Source organism: Salmo salar, chromosome 09, assembly GCF_965601325.2.
Source record: "Salmo salar chromosome 09, fSalSal1, whole genome shotgun sequence".
Lineage (NCBI taxonomy): Eukaryota > Metazoa > Chordata > Actinopteri > Salmoniformes > Salmonidae > Salmo > Salmo salar.
The window spans coordinates 92251949-92270343 of NC_138299.1; positions in this window are offsets into that span (position 1 = coordinate 92251949).

The following is an 18395-nucleotide window of genomic DNA, read 5'->3' on the forward strand; positions in this document are numbered from 1 at the left end:
TATGGATATAAGACAACTGCGAATTAATGATGAGTGATGTTGTGTGTGTGTGTAATGTTATTGGGTTAACAGAATCAAGATTAAAGTGTAGTTGACATGGCATTGCTATCCAGGGAAAAGGGTAACACAGGAGCCTGCTATTCAGGGCTGATGCAACATTCCCAGAGGAGAATGAAAACAGCTACAGCATGATGTCATCTCTGTACTGTAGTGTTCTGTCATCCTCTTAACCTCTCCCATGGCTGCACTTCCTCTCCTTACCACCAGATGGCAGTCAAAGCCCAGAGAGATGGACAGCATAGCAGGGTTGACGTGTGTGTGTGTGTGTGTGTGCGTGCGTGCGTGCGTGCGTGCGTGCGTGCGTGTGTGTGTGTTTGTTGATGACTACTTTTGAGTGGGTGGAGTATTAAAAAAAGTCCCTGTTGAAGCATATTGGTGCAGTAAGGCCAGGAGTTTCTCTTGGTCAAGTCACATGGTCATTAGGGACCAGACTTCGGGCGCGTTCCTCTGTGCAGGCATTGCTGATGCACGCCAGATCTTCCAACGCCTGGATATGTATTTTACATCATTACATTATAGCAATCTGGTGGCCGACGGCACAATCATGACGTGACACGCAACCATTGGTTGATCCATGCAATGTGCAGGGGAGATCAACCCTTCTCTTGGTCAGGCCACATGGTCTGGAAAAACTCCATCTGTCAGGTGTTGTATTTAATCCCAGCCTACAGTATATGTAGGCTACCTATTCAGAAATGTTAAGGCAGAACAGACCAGGGCATTCTACAGTAGTTTTATTACATTCAATATTTTACACATTTCTATTGGTGTCATTGCATCTTCTCTGTGAACAAAACCTACTCATTCAGAAATAAACAGAGAAAAACATGACATACATGAGATCTTCCCAAGATAGCAGTTTGAAGTTTGTGGGAGATATTGGTTTTAATACAAAGTGAATTTATTTCAAATATTAGATGTATGAATGTTCATGATCAGTTGAAACATCTATCTAAATGTAATGTGATCAGTTGAAACATGTATCTAAATGTAATGTGATCAGTTGAAACATCTATCTAAATGTAATGTGATCAGTTGAAACATCTATCTAAATGTAATGTGATCAGTTGAAACATGTATCTAAATGTAATGTGATCAGTTGAAACATCTATCTAAATGTAATGTGATCAGTTGAAACATGTATCTAAATGTAATGTGATCAGTTGAAACATGTATCTAAACGTAATGTGATCAGTTGAAACATGTATCTAAATGTAATGTGATCAGTTGAAACATGTATCTAAATGTAATGTGATCAGTTGAAACATGTATCTAAATGTAATGTGATCAGTTGAAACATGTATCTAAATGTAATGTGATCAGTTGAAACATCTATCTAAATGTAATGTAAATGTGAACAGTAAGTGTTTGTTTAGATTTAATGAACAATCTATGAGAATGGATAAGGCACACCTTTTGGCTGTTAGGTAAACGGTAGAAAATTGTCACTTTTTGTTTTTGTCGAAGAAAAATAAAATAAGAAATCCCAGAAAGATCATCAAGGACCTTCAACATGATCATGTTTTTTTCTCTTACCAAATCAATGCATAAAAAGCAAACATAATCAGGCAATCAGACGAATAAAAAGCAATGAAGAACATAAACAACAAAACAATAAAACAACAAACAACCACAACTAAAGAATCATTCTCTCCAGTCCAGTTGCCAGGGAAACAAAGCTAACAATAAGGCCTGAGTCTAACATTAGACCTCCTCATATACACCCTGACCTGGCTGTATTCTGAGATCCTACAGGCACCAGGAAGACGACTATTTCAGGCCCTCTTCCCCCCCGTGTTGGGCAGACTGGAGGGTTGTTTGTGGTAGCAGTCCGGGGGGCTAGTGTTCATGCCTGTAGGGACGTAGTACATGCTCTCCAGGTAGCTCTGGTCCAGAGGTGCATGATTCTGGGGCTCCGGCTTGGAACCCTGGCTCCCGGGGCTCCCGTAGCCGACCTGAGCCCCATTCTGGTGCATCGTCCCTGGGGCTGGAGCCTCTGGGTGGCGGGGTGGCTGGGGCTGGGGGTGAGGTGCAGGTGGACCATAGGGGAGGTACTGGGGGGCGGGGGCGTACATGTTGGGGTTGTGGATGGAGGAAAAGGGGGCCGCAGAGGCGGGGGAGTAGGGTGCGGCCGAGGTAGGGTAGAGGCCTGAGTGAGACATGGTACTCTGGGGGATGAGCACCTCCACGTACTGGCCCGTCTCTGGATCAAACAGCATCTTCCTCAGTGGCTGCACAGGCACCTCAATGTAGAAGTACTTCCCTGTGTCAGGATCCATGAGGACCCTGCGAGGGGTTTGCCCGTACCCCAGACCACCAGTACTGTCTGGGTAGTCAGACCCAGACAGACTCCCATACTCAGACCCATACGATGGCCCCAGGCTCTGTGGGCTGCACAGGTACTGAGGGTCCATAGGGGGCAGATTAGGAGAGTGGCTGTGGTCACTGTAGGGGCCCCCAGAGACAGGTGGCTGGCCGTGAGGGGAGCGGTGGAGCGGGGGGGCCCGACGGGGGTCCATGTGTTGGGGGTGCTGGAGAGGGCGGTCGGCCGGGCAGGGCTGGAGCATGGAGGGCTGGGGTTGGTGGAGGGACTGGTACATGCCTGGGGGGGGCTGGGTGGGGCTGGGGAGGGTGGATGATTTGGGAGAGCTGGGCTGGTAGCTGATTGAACTCAGAGGCTGGGGATCTGCTCTGCACTGGTGTGGGCGGAGAGGGGGTTGACCCCCCACGGAGTAAGGCAGCACCTGGCCGGGGGAGTGGGAGGGGAAGGGAGGGGTGTGGGGAGAGTGGTGGTGGTGAGGGGGTGTGAGGCCGTGGGATGGGCAACCAGAGGTGCAGGAGCAGGGAGGGGGACGGGAGGAGGCAGAGGAGAAGGAAGAGGAGGGGTGGTAGCGGTTCAGCTTCCTCTGTGGCAGGTCAGGTAGGTGGAGGGGGCTGAACCTCTCCCTCTCGTCGTAGCTAGGGGGGTCGTCTGATGCGTAGAAATGGAGGTCATCTACCCTCTGCGGGTGGTCGCTGGACAAGGATCTGTGTACGGGCTGCTGTGTGTGTATGTGGTGTGTGTATATGGGGGCCTGTGTGTTTGTGGATACCGTGGCAGGTTGGTTTGTATTGTTGAAAGTAACCGGCATTGTTTGCTCCTGAGGGCACACTGTTGTTGTTTTGAGATTGTGCGGGTGGCTGGTTATATCCACAACAGCTGACTGGTTTGAGTGTTTGGCAGGGGCATGGGTAGGGACTTGGGCAGGGACTGGGGCAGCGGGGGCGTGGGTAGGAGCTGGGGCTGAGACTGTGAGGGTTGTGGGTCTCTGTGTGTAGCTGGGGGCCTGTCCTTGTCCTTGGGTTGAGGCCCCTGGTTGCTTTGGCCTTTCATTTGATGTCTCTGTGTCTACTGTTGTTGATGCTGGTTTGTGAGAGAAACTAGCGATGATTGTTGTCTTGGTAGGTGGAGGCCTGTAGCTGGACACTGCAGAAACTGATAACTTTTTATTATAGTTAGGTGCTGGGGTTGAATCATTCGATAGATGTCTTTGGATTGTTGTAGCTGAAGTCGATGGTTTCTCATTGGGCACAGCTCTCTCCTCTTCTGTGTGCTGGTTGAAGCTTGATGTTGCCTCCGCTGGTTTCTGCTGTGTTTCACTGGACAGTGAATTTGCATCTGTTTGTCTGAACTTTGGTTTCGGTGCCACTGGTGGACCGTTGGCTATTGAGTGAACCTCTATAGTTTGTGGTCTGGTGCTTGACATGATGGTCTTCTCTTGTTTATCTTGTTTATGTATTTCTTTAGACAACGACCTCACCTCGATCACTTGTGGTCGGTATCTTCTCATCAGTGCTGGTGAGCCTGGTAGCGAACCTGGTAACTTAGGTGAGTAGGTTGATTTCTTCACTGTCTCCTTTTCAGCAGTGTCTTCTTGTGTTTTCTTCTGTGGGGGTGGTGGTGATGATGCCGTGCGTTGCTCTATGTCTCTGACTGTGGCTCTGACACTAACCCTCTCCTGATTAAAAGTGGTCCTAACTCTGTCATCCGTTTGAGTGGAGACTCTTCGAAGCCTGGGAGAACTTGGGACCGAATGGGTAGGAGAGGAAGAGACTGATGCATTGACGGAAGATGACGAAAAGGATGAGGCTGAGGTTGACACATTGACAGAAGACGAGGAGAAGGATGACGCACCTTGCACAGTGCTTGAGGATGATACGGATGAGGCTGCTTGCACAGTGCTTGAGGATGATACGGATGAGGCTGCTTGCACAGTGCTTGAGGATGATACGGATGAGGCTGCTTGCACAGTGCTTGAGGATGATACGGATGGGGCTGCTTGCACAGTGCTTGAGGATGATACGGATGAGGCTGCTTGCACAGTGCTTGAGGATGATACGGATGAGGCTGCTTGCACAGTGCTTGAGGATGATGCGGATGAGGCTGCTTGCACAGAGGATGTAGACGAGGACGAGTAGGTTCTCTGTCTGTGTGAGTCACTCGTACCCCCATCTGAGGGTCCACGGGTCTGAAGAGGGATCTCTATTCGGTTTATATGTTTCCTTGGGACCCCTCCACCCCCACCTTCACCCCCACTCCTTGTTATCTCCTCTGACACAGCCTCAGAGACCACAGACCCAATATCTGCCTGGTAGCCCTTCTCCTTGACCAGTATGGACACAGAGTGGGTGGGGGTAGGGGTGGGGGTCTTGGTGGGGACAGAAGAATGTGGAGTGCCTAGAACTGAAGCTGGGGATGAGGTTGGGGCTGGAGGAGAAGCTGGAGCTGGTGAAGCTTTGCGACCAGGTGAGGAGACCAGTTTTGGAGCTGGGGCTGGGGATGAGGCAGGTGCTGGGGAGGCTGGGACTGGGACCAGGGCTGGAGAGGCTGGAGTAGGGCAGGAGGGAGCAGGAGACGTCGCGGCCGGGGAGGCTGGAGCTAAGGCTGAGAATGACTTGGGCTTATTGGATCCATCCTGTAGCACCAGAGAAGCACTAGACACTTCTTTGTCTTTAATGGGGAGTTTAGGGCTGCTGCCCAGCATAGGTGGCTTTGTATCTCTTCTCACCACTTCAGGTTTGTCACTAGACTCTGATACACTTCGGTGTCTCCTGGTTACTCTCGGTGACTCTGTTTCACTGGGTTTCACCTTGGTGTTGCCTGTTTCTGTTTTGACAGTGTCATTGTGTTGGTTTAACTCTGTCTCTGTCACAGCTACTTCCTCTGTTGTGCAACTCTTAGCTGTTACATCAGAAGGGTCCTTGGGTACTTTGGTTGTATCTGTGGACACCTGCTGTAAAGAATCAACCTTAGGTTTGCCTCTAGACATTTCTCTGTCTGTTTGGTTGAACGTTCTTGTTTTGTTTTTGTTTTCTCTCCAGCTGACAGCTTTGTATTCTATCTGCATTGGCTGAGGACGAGGCATCGGCTTTTCCTCTTTCCTGTCTTCATATCTCTCCTCACTCCTTTCCTCCCTCCTCTCCTCTTTTCTATCCTCCCCCCTTTCCTCTCCCTGTTCCTCTCTCCTCTCCTCTCTCCTCTCCTCCACGCTCTCCTCCCTCCTCTCCTCCTTCTCTGGTGCTGGCATGGCCTTGAATGACAGGTTGTATGTGTTTTTCACCAGCCTTCTAACATCTCTCACTTTGTGCAGGGGAGCTTTGGCTTTACCCTTCCTATTGGTATCCACATTCTCAGTCTGTTCATTCATCTTGTTCAAGGTCTTCACTCCCTTCTCTTCTTCTATGGTTTCTCTATTAGAAGTCTCCACTCTCCTGTCTTCTTCTCTTTTTTCTCTATGTGAAGTCCCTATTCTCCTGTCTTCTTCTCTGGATTCTCTATTAGAAGTCTCCACTCTCCTGTCTTCTTCTCTGGTTTCTCTATGTGAAGTCTCCACTCTCCTGTCTTCTTCTCTTGTTTCTCTATGTGAAGTCCCTATTCTCCTGTCTTCTTCTCTGGATTCTCTATGTGAAGTCTCCACTCTCCTGTCTTCTTCTCTGGTTTCTCTATGTGAAGTCTCCACTCTCCTGTCTTCTTCTCTTGTTTCTCTCTGACAGGTCCTCCCAGGGGAGGCAGTCTCGTGTTTAACCTCAAGTTTAGTTTCCAGCTCGGGCGACAGTGAGACGTTTAGAGAAGAGGTTTTCTTTTTCTCTGTAACAGGGCTGGGTTTTAGAGTGATCTCTGGTGTTTTGGATGTGTAGGTGCTCTTGATGCTCGGATGTTTATGGTCTTCAGAGTCAGAGTGGTAGTCCAGCTTTTTTATGTTTGTCATTCCTGCCTGCATGCTGTTGGCTCGAGTGGCAGCAAGAACGCCGGTGTTCCGGGCAGCTGCATCTGCTGAGTCACCTCCCTGTTTGTCATCCTTCTCATCCCTCCGTTTACTGTCATCCCTCTCATGCCTACATTTACTGTCATGCGTCTGCTTTACTCCCATCCTGGCGTTCTTCTCTGTGTGTTTTGTACTCTCAAACGGGAACACCAGTTCAGACCTCACCTCTGGTTTGACCGGGTCAGTTCTCCAAGAGTTTGGGTTTCTGACAGGAGATTCAATTCTGTCATTGTTTCTCTGAGGACAACTAGTAGTAGGGGGCTCAGACCTCATCCAAGGGCTAACATGGTTAGGGGTTCTGTTGCAGTGAGATTCAATTCTATTGTTTCCCTGAGGAGAGGTAACTGGAGCAAAACGTGCACCAGGACTCATCTCAGGGGTTGTGCAGGTTGGTTCAGGTCTCTTGTTGCTTCGCAGTGGAGAAGTCGAGTTAATATTAATAGTACGGTTTGTTGGTCTAATACTGGGTTTCACCCCGAAACTTCTCTGTTGTCTGTTTACGTCAGTGTTTGGGCTCGTCTCTCTTCTCACAGCCAGGTCCTCAGAGGAAAGACTGTCTTCTGAATTTATGCTGGAACTCAGATTCTGTGTCTCTGGTTTCGGGGACTCTTTAATGGTTGACACTTCACTTTCAGGAGGAGGAGGGGTTTTGTTCTCAGAGGGGCTGAGGTCACCTCCTCCTTCCTGGTCGGTTTGTTTACCAACATTCTGCATCTTCTTGGAGAGGATGCTCTTGATCAGGCAAGTGGCCATCTTGGTTTTGGTACATGTCTCGTCAAGGGACAAAGACTTCTGGTGCTTGCCCTTCCTTTCGGTCTGCTCAGTTGCAGGTTTAGGGCTGGGTCCCGGGCGGTAGGCTTCCTGCAAAGCAGCAGGTGTGCTGTGTTGTCTCTGCAACGTCTCTCTGTTGTGTCTCTGTAGAGAAGGACTGTCCTTTGTAACCACAGGAGCCACAGGAACCATTACAGGACTAGGAACCATGATGGGACTACCATCCCTGTTCTCACCCAGCTTCAGCTCGGCCGTATTCCTTCTTTTCAGCTGGATCTGTCTCTTGGGCACTCCTCTCCTCGCCTTGGGTTCCTCTCTCTCCACAGCCACGTCTACACACTCGAAGCTGCCCATCTCATATTTTTTGGATGGGTCCAGGCCATCCAGGGGTGGATAATAAGCCCCAGAGGAGGGCTGCAGCTGCTGGCGTGGAACTGGGAAGTCTTCATTGTCCAGCCGTGGAGCAGACCCCCTGAGGTCGGCATAGGCCAGCCAGGCTGCATTAGCCCCCGCTGGGCTGTCCTGGGTGGAGGGCTGGGAGGCTCCGGTGGAGGAGCAGTGACTGGAGTTGTACATGTCCAGGTAGTCCACCTGAGGGGATCCAGAGGACAGGCTGCGGAAGGCCACGTCACTGAACCACTTCACCTCGTTGTCCTCCTCATCCAGCTCACTGCCCATGCTGGAGCTGGGGCCGTCGGCTGAGATGCGTCCAGGAAAGGAGCTCCCGAGCTGAGGTATCGCAGGCTTGTGCTTGGGCTCTTGCTGCAACTTCTTGATAGGTCCAGGTCCACCTCCTCTGGCTGTCTCTGGCTGGGAGCTGTGTGCAACTCTGTGCAGTATACCGTGTTGTTGCTGTTGTAGCTGTTGTATCTGTTGTAGTCTGGTGGTGAGCAGGCTCTCTGAATAGGAGCGCGCTGCTGGCATTCCCTGTCGACTCTCTCTGCATGTGGGAGCTGCTTCGCGGCTTGCAGGCCCTTTTCTATTCCTGGCACTGAATGACAGGTCAACCTGTTCCCCCTTGTAACTGGCCTCCTCCTGCCTCCTCTCCCCCTTTCCGGGCACCTGCTCCTCCCCCTGCCTCTCACTCTCCCTTTCTCTCTCCCTCTCCGCTTGCCACTCCCTCTCCCACCCCATTGCCCTCTCCCTTTCTTCCTCTCTCTGTCTCTCCCTTTCCTTTCTCTCCCTCGCCCTTTCCTCTCTCTCCCTCTCCTCCTCCCTCTTCCTCGCCCTCTCTCTTTCCCTCTCCTCCTCCTCCCTCTCCCTCTCCCTCTCCTCCATCTCCCTGTTCCTTTCTCTTTCCCTCTGCCTTTCTCTATCCCTCTCTTGCATCTCCCACAACATCTCCCCTCCTCCTCCTCCTCCTCCTCCTCCTCCTCCTCCTCCTCCCCTCCCTCTCCAGCATTTCCAGGCATGTTTGGCTGTTGTAGGCCCTGTTGTTGTTGTCACCAGAGGAAAGAGTGGGGCTTCTCCTGGATGTCACAGCTTCTATAACAGACTCCATTACATTCTCAGACTCCATTATGGCCTCATTGGCCTGGGTCTCAGAGGGACTGGTACTCCTGTTTCCCCAGTGGCCGTGTGGCCTCGCTGGGGCCGGGGGTATGATGTGTACTGGAGTGAACCTGGTGAGGGGAGGAGAAGGGATGTCTTCCTTACTCATACGATGAGCCATGTCTTCTTCAGTTAGCCTATCTATGGTTTTATTCCTAGGGTTGGGTGAGGTTTTTCTACACGTGTGCTCAGGTGTAGGAGACTTGTGTGAGTGGTTGCTGCTGTCACTAAGGTCAGGGGTTAGAGATGAGGCTGGATGTTTAGGCTCCAGATCATCCAGTCTTTGGACAGGCGAGTTACCTGTAACCCCGTGGTCAGGTGAAAGGGTGGGGCTCCTTCCTCTTGAAAAGGAAGTGGGATCAGGTGAGATGTGTCCGACTTCAGGTGTGAAGTTTATGATTTCAGATGTGAAGTTTATGATCTCAGGTGTGTGGGCAGAGAAGTTGTAGGGGACTGGAACTTCTCCTAGTACAGGTGAAGAGGTGATCTCTCTACTCTCTTCAGTAGGTGATGCTTCCCTGGAGTCGTGAGAAAGGTGATTACCCAAGGGGTTTGAGGTGCCGTTAGTGATGAGTCGCTCTGATAGGCTACCAACACACCTCGCAGGTGAGCCAGGCGAAGCCCTGTGTTCAGGTGAGTGGGCAGGACTCTTTACTCCAGGTGAGCCAGGCGAAGCCCTGCGTTCAGGTGAGTGGGCAGGACTCTTTACTCCAGGTGAGCCAGGCGAAGCCCTGCGTTCAGGTGAGTGGGCAGGACTCTTTACTCCAGGTGAGCCAGGCGAAGCCCTGCGTTCAGGTGACTGGGCAGGATTCTTTACTCCAGGTGAGCCAGGCGAAGCCCTGTGTTCAGGTGAGTGGGCAGGACTCTTTACTCCAGGTGAGCCAGGTGATGCCCTGCGTTCAGGTGAGTGGCCAGGACTCTTTACTCCAGGTGAGTCGGCTGAAGTGTTTAGCTCAGATGATGAGCAAGCAGTTTCCACTCTAGGTGAGGGGGCTGTGTACCTGGGCAGAGGTGAGGGGGTTTTATATGTTGGATAAGGTGAGACAGTTTGACTCTTCGGAGGTGAGGGGGTTTTATACTCAGGTGAGAGGTTTTTATATCTAGGTGGCTCAGGTGATGCAGCTATGTCTCTAGTCTCAGGAGGATGTACGATAGAGCTGTATATCCCTGTAATCTCAGGTGAGGAGTTGCTACCTCTGCTTCCAGGTGAGGAACCTCTACCTGTAGAGTCAGGTGAGAGACTGTTCCGTCTGTTCTCTACGGTAGGGGTGGTGCTCTTCCTCTCAGGTGACAGGTGTGTTCGGCCTCGTAGCTCAGCTGAGGAGAGGAGACTGTTGATCTCAGGTGTTGACACCAGCACCCTGGCTTCTGGGGAGAGGATGGAGTAGGTGATACCTGAGACCTGGGGGGAGGAGGAGTTGAACCGAGGGTCCAGGGACTTGGCCTTCACCTCTCCAGGTACCTCAGGTGTGAGGTCGCTTTTCTTGATCTCTGGTGTGGAGGATGTGATTCTGATCTCAGGTGATTGCGCTGTGCTCCTGGGTTGTATAGGCGGGCTGGTGTACCTTACTTCAGGTGAGGGGGTTCTTGATGGGGTTCTATTGTAACGTGTTTCAGGTGAGGGGGTTCTTGATGGGGTTCTATTGTAACTTGTTTCAGGCGAGGGGGTTCTTGGTGGGGTTCTAGTGTAACGTGTTTCAGGTGAGGGGGTTCTTGGTGGGGTTCTATTGTAGCGTGTTTCAGGTGAGGGGGTTCTTGATGGGGTTCTATTATAGCGTGTTTCAGGTGAGGGGGTTCTTGATGGGGTACTATAGTACCTTGTTTCAGGTGAGGGGGTTCTTGAGGGGGTTCTCGGGGATGTTCTTGTCCAGGTGTCTGAGGATGAGGAGGAACCTGAGTGGTATGAGCTAGTTGAGGAGGATGAATCTGATCTGAATTCAGGTGTGAGACTCGTTGACCTGAGTAGTTCAGAACTTTGTGGGATACTGGCTAAACTGACTTCAGTTGTGACGCTGGTTGACCCGAGTTCAGTTGGGACACAGAGCAGACTGAGTTCAGGTTTTACACTGGTTGATCTCAATTCAAGTGTGATGCTGGCTGATCTGAGTCCAGGTGTGGTATTGGTAGACCTGAGCTCAGGTGAGGAGGTGACAGGTGTAGGAGGGGTGTACCTGGGGGCAGGTGTTGAGACGGTACTCTGGGCTTCCTCTGAGGAGCTCAGGTCTCTCTCTGAAGGGGACAGGTGAGGTATGAGTTCAGGTATACTGACAGAGTCCTCTAACTCAGTTTTACTGATAGAGTCCGCTAACTCAGGTGTACTGACGGAGTCCTCTAACTCAGGTGTACTGACGGAGTCCTCTAACTCAGGTGTACTGACGGAGTTCTCTAACTCAGGTGTACTGACGGAGTTCTTTAACTCAGGTGTACTGACAGAGTCCTCTAACTCAGGTGTACTGACGGAGTCCTCTAACTCAGGTGTACTGACGGAGTTCTCTAACTCAGGTGTACTGACGGAGTCCTCTAACTCAGGTGTACTGACGTAGTTCTCTAACTCAGGTGTGGAGGTTCTGCTGAACAGGTCAGGTAAGGACACTCTCCATTGATTGTCCAGTGAGTATGCTTTATTCCTAAATTCAGGTGAATAATATCTATTCCTTAACGCAGGTGAATAATCTCTATTATTTTGCTCAGGTAAGGCTGAGGTGAGGCCTCCTAGTGGAGGGGAGATACCTGTACCTCTAATCGTAGGTGGGGATGAAAGGGATGAAGGTTTACACTCAGGTGTTATGGCTCTAACCCTAGGTTGAAATGACACTATGTAATCAGGTGAAAAAGGGTTGGCTATTAACTCAGGTGAGTGGCTGATGTTCCTTGGTTCAGGTAAACACTGAGCTACTCTGGTCTCAGGTAAAGACAGATTTGTATCGTCAGGTGAGGAGGCTGTGTCTCTGACTCCAGGTGAGGAGGCTGTGTCTCTGACTCCAGGTGAGGAGGCTGTGTCTCTGACTCCAGGTGAGGAGGCTGTGTCTCTGACTCCAGGTGAGGAGGCTGTGTTTCTGACTCCAGCTGAGGAGGCTGTGTCTCTGACTCCAGGTGAGGAGGCTGTGTCTCTAACTCCAGGTGAGGAGGCTGTGTCTCTGACTCCAGGTGAGGAGGCTGTGTCTCTGACTCCAGGTGAGGAGGCTGTGCCTCTGACTCCAGGTGAGGAGGCTGTGCCTCTGACTCCAAGTGAGGAGGCTGTGCCTCTGACTCCAGGTGAGGAGGCTGTGCCTCTGACTCCAGGTGAGGAGGCTGTGCCTCTGACTCCAGGTGAGGAGGCTGTGCCTCTGACTCCAGGTGAGGAGGCTGTGTCTCTGACTCCAGGTGAGGAGGCTGTGCCTCTGACCCCAGGTGAGGAGGCTGTGCCTCTGACTCCAGGTGAGGAGGCTCTGTCTCTGACTCCAGGTGAGGAGGCTCTGTCTCTGGCCTCAATAGAATGCACAGGGACCACGGATTCAGATGAGGGGCTGGAGTATCTATTCTCTGGTGCAGGTGGCAGGTGGGTTTCTCTACACTGTGGTGAAGGAGCAGGTGAACACTGGACCACCAATAGAGCTGAACCTCTACCTTCAGGTGAAGGTGTTGTAGTATTACTGTAGCCAGGTGAAGGAGTTGTAGTATTACTGTAGCCAGGTGAAGGTGTTGTAGTATTATTGTAGCCAGGTGAGGGCGTTCTGTCTCCACAGGTAAGGCTAGGTTCCTCAGGTGAGGAGTCAGCTGTCCTCCGTCCAGGTGTTGGAGCTGTGTTTCCTTGTTCTAATCTTGTGCTGACGTCCTGTGACGTCCCCGATGATGCTGTGTTGTTTCCTGCAGTATCTAAAGGTCCTGACTCCCAGCCTTCAGATAAATGATCATTATTCTCCCTCTGCGTTGGAGGACTGAGCTTCTCTCTACAATCCTCAAAGTTCTCTGGCACTGTGTGGTAGGAACTTGTCGAGTCGTTCAGCTCATCTACCACAGGGGGTGACACTTGGGGCGACTCTGGGCTCTCTCCTGGTCCAATGGGAGGGGGAACGGGAGGGTGGACGAAAGCCCCTGCCGCGGGGCTGCTGGAGAGTGAAGGCGGCCGCGACTCGCAGTCGTCCCCGAAGATGTCACAGAGGCAGGTGGTCTCAGAGATGGCTGAGCGGTGGCTGGGGATGTTGGTGATGTCGAAGATCTCCACGTGGTTTGGGGTTCCGTCGCGGTGGCGCAGGGAGCTGCGGAGGAATGAGTAGCTGTCCCCCTGGAGGGTCCAGCTGTCCATCGCTATGCCACTCAGGGCTCACAGGGGACCGGCCGGTTTCTCTTGTGGTGTGTGTGTGTGTGTGTGTGTGTGTGTGTGTGTGTGTGTGTGTGTGTGTGTGTGTGTGTGTGTGTGTGTGTGTGTGTGTGTGCGTGCGTGTGTGGTGTGTGTGGGGGGGGGGGGGGGGGGGGGGGTCCGTACCTGGACTAAGAGCAAGGCAGAGACACAAAAAATAGACTTACTACTCATGATAATATTCCTATCTGAGCATTAATATGTTTGTGTCATCACACCTGACCAGCATCACAGGTTGTTATTCAGGTTAATGTTTAATTAATAGGATACACATAAAAACATTCATAACATCATTTGAACTCATTTTGCCTTCTTAATCATTCCATGAGGCCAAAGAGGCCCTAATCATTAAAATGTCACAATAACTTACCAGCTAACCAGTGCACTAACTCAGTCATGTGTCTCAGGCATGCACACATAGGTGTCTGCTTAGACATAGGTATATGGGTATCTGTATCAGTTGGAATAGCCTACACATTCTAAAGTAATCACTTACTTGAGTAGAAAATAGCGATTAATGACTGATTCATCAAAGGGTAATAACATTGTCACTTAGTAATTTTAGCATTAGGACTTAGCAATTAGCATTGTTCAACCATAAAAGTTCATTCAGGCGTGTGCTCTGCTAACAGCTAGCATAGCAGCTCTGTCACATTGACATATTTCTGCAAGAATTTTGTAAAGTAATCAAGAGTTACAGACAGTGAAGAGTAATAATAGGCTACATCCTAAAAAGGGAGCGGTACATAAACGTTCTTGTTCAGTTTCATACAGACCCTGTATCTATTTTCTCCTCATTGCCATGCCTTGTGGCTGCACGCAGCTCACTCCCTCTCAGTATGTGAGCCAGAGAGGTATTTCAGAGAAAGTCAGAGGGATCTCTACTGTACCTTCGCCTGGAAATGTCTGGGGTTCTCCCTTCCTAGGGTATTGAGTTCTTCTGTGTTGGAATAACACCCCTCATTCAATCCACTGCCCCTATTCCACTGTCCAGTCAATCCAGTCAGTCCAGCAAAACATGCAATATACTACCACCTCCACTTTCATCCATTACAGAGGTGCTGTTTCTGCTGCTGCAATACTGTGCTCTACCTTAACCCAGTACAGCCCAGTCCAGCCCAGTCCAGCCCAGTCCAGCACTGTCCAGCCAAGTACAGCCTACTACAGTGTAGCTCAGCCTGAGCCGGTCTGTGCACAGACTCATAGACTCATAGACTCATAGACTCCAGCTTAATTATAAAAAGAGACACTTATGAAAAGTGCAACAGGAGAGCCACCACTCTCTCTGCCCCCTCTCTCAGCCCCACCCCTCTGAGCCAGCTCCAGGATAAGGAATCTCCAACAGGCAGGGGTTGGGGTTGGGAGTTTGGGGTTTTGGTTTGGTAGCGGCTACTCTGTCTGATTCCAGTGGAGCAGAGGGGGAGGGGAGACGAAGGGAGGGAGGGAGGGGGGGGGGGGGTGGGGGATAGGAGGGGAGTTATGGTTAGCAGCAGGTGCTGTTCCAGCCAGGATGGATCCATGCCTCTGGAATCTGACACGTCGAGCCAGCTCAGTCACAGGGTCCTAGGTTATATATAGTCCCACACTATCAGGAGGAGATGGTAGGGTTCGTTTATCTCACTGGGGCCCAGAGTGAGGGGACAGAGGAGATAGAGAGGGGAGAGAGGGGAGAGGAAGAGAGGGCAGGGGAAGAGAGAGGGGAAAGGATATGGAAGGGAGGGGAGAGGAAGAGAGGGGAGAGGAAGAGAGAGGGGAGAGGAAATGGAAGGTAGGGGAGTGGAAGAGAGGGGAGAGGAGGAGAGGGGAGAGCAAGAGAGGGGAGAGGAGGAGAGGGAGAGAGAGGGGAGAGGAAGAGAGGGAAGAGGAGGAGAGGGGAGAGGGAGAGAGAGGGGAGAGGAAAGGGAGAAGAGGGGGATACAAAATGGCTACACGGCCTACTAGACTTCTGGAATGTTTGGTTTTACAGGATGTTGTAATTGTGTGTGTGTGTGTGTCTGTGTACATGTTTAGCTGTCTGTTGCTGCGTTGCTTGGAAACTCGATTTAATAATACCCCTCATAACCTTTCTGAGGTATTTTTGTTTTGATGTGTAAGTTGTGGCCAGTGAGAGATTTTACTGAGGTGGAGAAGGTTCTGCTCGTAGCTAGAGAGAATGTATAACAAGGTGTGTGTGTGTGTGTGTGTGTGTGTGTGTGTGTGTGTGTGTGTGTGTGTGTGTGTGTGTGTGTGTGTGTGTGTGGTGTGTGTGCGTGCGTGTGTGTGTCTGGTCTGCCTGTTTTGTCATGTTGGGGACAGTCAGTGGTCCCTCTGGGACTAACCCAATAAAGCAGTTAATTACTATCCTCTTACTGACAGCCAGTAGAAACTGCTTGATCGCTGGTCTCATTCAAGGCAACATAATGACAGTGGGCTTAGTACAAAAAGGCATCCTATTCCTTATATAGTAAACTACGTTTGACCAGAGCCCTGGAACAGGGAGCCATTTGGAATGCACACAGTGACTGAGGGATTATAGCAGTGACATTATATCAGGGGGCAGAGAGACCTCATTCCCCTAGACAAGTGGGCAGACTCTGTCTCTAACCACAGGCCTAGAATCAGTTTACTCTCCATCAGCAACAGACTTAGAAATACGGATGCAAGTGGCAAAACTGATCCTAGATCATCACTTAAGTATAAGCGGCGATGTCCATCCTACACTCCTAGCTATCCTCTCCAGCTATAGTTGTATTCTGGATCAGAGGCCTCAGTAGATAGACAGCGGTTGGTTTGGTTGCCATGGTTTGTCAGATTATCCTACAGTAAACTAGCCTACATTATTTTATGACACGTTATAAATACACATAGATATCACCAGGCAGACACGGGGGAGAAGTCACAAACATAGTGTTAGAGAACAGTGAACCACTATCACTATCTGACACAACATGAGATGGAAACATGAGTCAGATAGCTGTGCACTTTTGTCCATGTATTACAGTAAATTCAGGCATATTGTACGTCAGATGATCTCTTGGATGTTCTCTCTCTCTCTCTCGCTCTCTCTCTCTCTCTCTCTGTCATCTCTCTCTCTCTCTCTCTCTCTCTCTCTCTCTCTCTCTCTCTCTCTCTCTCTCCACCCTCTCCTCTCTCTCTCTCTCTCTCCACCCTCTCCCCTCTCTCTCTCTCTCGCTCTCTCTCTCTCTCTGTCATCTCTCTCTCTCTCTCTCTCTCATCTCTCTCTCCTCTCTCTCTCCCCTCTCTCTCATCTCTCTCTATCCCTTTCTCTCTCCCCACACCTCTCTTTCTCCCCATCTCTCTCTCTCTCTCCTTCTCGTTCTGTCGTTCTAGAGTTCAGGGGGTTATTGTATTGCTGTGGGGCTAGTGGTCCAGTGGTGGACTCAGGGGAAAGTATGCCTGGCACCTCGACTATGGAGAGGTTTTACGTTCAGCCCAGGGTTAGATTAAACACAGCAGCCCCCTCGTCTCCAATACAAAACTACACCTACTCAATCAACAGCAATACCCACACACCAGCTGGCTAAACCCATCCATTCACAAGCCAACTAGAACAACCATACCCCAACCTGCAGTGCCAATCTATGTTCAATGTTTCTGAGTTGCCAGGGTGCCCAGGAATACAAATGAGAGCCAGTCTTTTGGCTACATCCTATACTGTTATGGACATGCTCATTATAGTAGTGTGCATTGTTCCTGTCATGTATGTTGTTATAAAGTGATCTAGTGAAGTAAAACATGTACTAACACATTGTCAGGTAGGTTCAGTATAAGGTTGGGTCTCAGCCTGGTCTAACATATTGTCAGGTAGGTTCAGTATAAGGTTGGGTCTCAGCCTGGTCTAACATATTATCAGGTAGGTTCAGTATAAGGTTGGGTCTCAGCCTGGTCTAACATATTATCAGGTAGGTTCAGTATAAGGTTGGGTCTCAGCCTGGTCTAACATATTATCAGGTAGGTTCAGTATAAGGTTGGGTCTCAGCCTGGTCTAACATATTGTCAGGTAGGTTCGGTATAAGGTTGGGTGCAGCAGTCTCAGCCTGGTCTAATATATTTTAGTTCCTCCTCAGACAGTAAACTCACATGGGTGTTTATTTCCTGTGCTCCTATCTTTGGGCTGTGATGCTAAACCAAGGCCCAGTCTCATGAGAGGGTATTTTAGAACCAACCAACCCCTTAGTATTCATGACAAACAGGACAGAATAGAAACCAGCAGGATCACATTTCAAATCTAGCTTTTTTCAACTGCCCTAGTTTGTTGTGATGCCCTTTTTGGGGTGTGATTGTGGTTTGTGAATCTGTCACCTGACTTGTATTAATCCACGTGTGTGTAATGATTGACTTGCATCACTGTAATCTAGCCTATTGGGGGCTTCATAGCACCTTCTAGAAAGATCCCATGCAAAAATCTGTCCATTCTTCTGTTGTGAAGTGTGATTATGCATGTTTAGATCATAAGGAGTGAAAGATGAGATCAATTGGAGTTGATTTGACTTGTACAGATGTTCTAATATAATAATAATCTATACCATGTAGCAGACGCTTTTATCCAAAGCAATTTACAGTCATGCTGCACACATTTGTTTACCTATGGGTGGTCCCGGGAATCAAACCCACTATCCTGCCGTTGCAAGAGCCATACCAACTGAGCTGCAGAGAACAACACTTGTCTTACTTACTAGTGTTTCTCTAATCTGTAGTACACCCCTTGCTTGTTTTGACCACCATGCACATGCAGTATAGTAGTGTGAGCTGAGCCATGCACATGCAGTATAGTAGTGTGAGCTGAGCCATGCACATGCAGTATAGTAGTGTGAGCTGAGCCATGCACAGTGAGACAATGGGGCAGGTATTACATCTCCAGCTCCAAAACTCTCCTCTCAGTGGGATTTCATTCAAATGTATTTGAAGACTTTCATAGACGTAGAGGTAAGATAATGTTCCATGGAAAATAACTTCTCAGTTGGCTCACGCATGAGGGTAACGATGGTAGCAACCTTTGTGAGATTGTGATGTGAGCTGCGTGTGGTTGGGGCTGGGTGGCCGCCCAGGCCTAGCTAAAAGATTGATCGACCCTTGACCTGATGCTACACTGCTCCGGCTATGCAGCCTATTTCTTCACTCTGAAACACAAGCTTCTTTAGTTATATCTCCATTAAGTTTGGTCTCCGGTGACCTAGGCTAGGCTACACACAGACTCCCAACTATGAAACTGAAATTTGTCTTTCTTTTGATACACTCAGTCTGTGTTGATGCAAGATAATGAAGTGACAGAATTGAGACTTAGAACTTAATTGAGACATGTCTTATGAGTGACTTTCAGTAATATACATGCATATTGATGGTTTGTGTGTGTGTGTTTTACATCAATG